The sequence below is a fragment of the Branchiostoma floridae genome, chromosome 3 (genome assembly GCF_000003815.2).
Source record: "Branchiostoma floridae strain S238N-H82 chromosome 3, Bfl_VNyyK, whole genome shotgun sequence".
In the NCBI taxonomy this organism is placed as follows: Eukaryota; Metazoa; Chordata; class Leptocardii; order Amphioxiformes; family Branchiostomatidae; genus Branchiostoma; species Branchiostoma floridae.
Window position 1 is genome coordinate 23,119,550 of NC_049981.1, and position 2,621 is coordinate 23,122,170.

Sequence of the window (2,621 nt, forward strand, 5' to 3'; positions counted from 1 at the left end):
AAAATACTGCAGAAAAGTTCGTTCTGTGTATCAGTTTTGTTGTGGAGTACGATCTGAAACCTCCCTAGCAACAGCCTTAGCAACGGCCCTAGCAACGATATTGTCACTACAAGCTGGCAGACATGTCATCCTTCACACATTCATATCTCCAGATTTCATTGACGAATTTCGATCATTTAAAGTTTGATATGCAGCGTATGATACCCACAGTAAGACTAAATCATCAGGCAAGGCCCTATAGGTAATGTGAATAAATGCATGATATTGGAAAGTAAAGTATATATTTTTGATGAAAAAATCTCAAAAAAAAATCCGATTTTAGGGCTAATAATTTTCTATCAAAGCTGAATATTGAAAAAGGAAACATATTTCGGAGGTTGTAGTGACTAGTTCTACCAACCTATGAATTTTAAAGAAGAAACAACGATGTTTAGTTTTTTGCCCCTCCCCCTAAAAAATCTCCAAAATGGGTATTCCATTTCCCGGGGCTCTAAATTCAAAGTGCTGCTAAAGTGCTCCTGGGCTGAAATTGAGATGCCTCCATATCTAGATTTGCTTAGAACATGTTTGACTATCTGTGTGCCAAATTTGGTGCTTTTAGACTAAAGTGCACAATTAGCATGATTTTTTCAGCTATGCCGCCGGACTATTTCGAAATTTAGATTTCACTGCTAACCGAGAAATCGCAAGTACAATGGGATTTGGTATTCGTTGGTATATTAGATGCGGCGGTACCACAGTGACATGTAGGGATTATTGCAACATGCTTCAGCTGTTTTGTTCCAGTACTGCAAAGTTCACATTTGATCACACTCACTCATTTCATACATGCGTACAATGCCCCCGGGGCCTTGTTCTACACACAGACACCATTTTGGCGATGTGCAGGCACGATTTTGAATTGTGAAAGTGAAGGGTCAGTTCAGGACACCGCAGTAAGGTGTGTAAGACATGTACAAGATTTATATTGTGTTCTGGTATGTAAACTTTATCATGTCATAATTGTTCAACTGAAACAGATGGTACAAATGTTAGAATATCTAAAAATGCGCTCTAACGTTACAGGACTTGTCTCACTCTTGTGTCTGTTTGGTATAGAAAAGTTGACATTACAGACTCGACAGTCTTCTGTGGCCCCACACGGCTAACATTAGAATGTGCATGCATGTTTGGCATCCAGGTATGTAAACTTGACCATGTCATGCTAGTTCAAGGGAAAGACGTTACAAAGATTTCCCTGTGTAAGCGTTATGTTATCTCTTCAGTTACATGTGGAAAGTCACGTACCTAATGTTGACTGTCTTTCTGCACACGTCCAAACCGTCTGATATTGTGAAGCGGAGTTTGCCACATAAGACAGGAAACGATCAACGAAAAAAAGTCAAATCTTATCCATATTCCTCAGTGATAGGACGGTGTGCGACAGGCGCTACAGGTATTGAAGGATAACCTCGTGCAGCTAATAACCATACACCAACAGGTGAGAAACACTCTTTGCTTTAAGACAGAGAGGAGTATGTAGAAGAAGAAGATGAAATTTATTGCACGACAACTGTAAAGGATACAATGTGTGGCAACTTGCACAAACAAAACAGTTTAACTACATGCGTTGCTAATACCTAACAGTTCTAAGAAACTAATATATTGTATGAATTGTAATACGTGTACACAATCAAGATAGCGCGATGTGTGCTATATTCTGGAAGTATATGGTATTGTCTCGTTTTTTAAGGAGTTGTATATTTTGAAGAGTTATTGTAACTCAAGTATACTACTCGTTTTAAACGACAGTGCCCCTCGCATGTCACAGGGTTATATAAAAGACGAAATAAAGGGCAGGGCTAACAAGTTACCCAACCAAAACCTAGCTAAAACTACCCACCATGGCCTTTTGGGGGTCGACCTCTGCAAAGGACATAGAATTTTTGATTTGAAATTTGAGGAATAAAATTCAAAACAGAATTCCTGTATTTCACACTTTATTAACAAATTAAAGCATTGGACAATTTATGAAACAATATTGACTCTATAATGCCTTAAAATAAATTATGTTTTATCTGCAGTATCTACCGCGGGTCCTGGATTAGTATTTCTTACATCGAACAATGTCATCAATTGCTTGTGACGTCTCTGTGCTGATTCCGTTCTCCAACGGAAATCCAGAGGAAGAGCAGGAGTTGCTGAGGTGTCCATTGGTAAAGGTGGGTAGTTGTCTATCAGTCTAGCTGGGTTCAGAGCGGTTTAAGCCCCGCTTCGAGCGTTAGCCACATGCGTTAAGCTAAGGGCACAACCCACCGTACGTGCAATTTGTCCGAATGGCCACGAATGTGGCACGAATTTTGCAAATAATTCATTCCAGCTGGTTCTGCTTGATTCCTGCTGATTCGGTTTCCGTGTGAAGGCCCTATAACCACTTACGGATCCCAAAAGAATGCCCACGTTTTGGCACGTAGACAGCACGTATTTGCACGTTCGGTGGGTTGTGCCATTAGCTTTAGCGTACATTGTACTCTGAAGAATGGTGACATTTTGTACCGAATGAAAACCTAGGCCTCCGGGGTAAATTTGAGTTTAATAGTCGTTATTAACGATATGTGTGTCGTAATAGACGAGTAAATTTG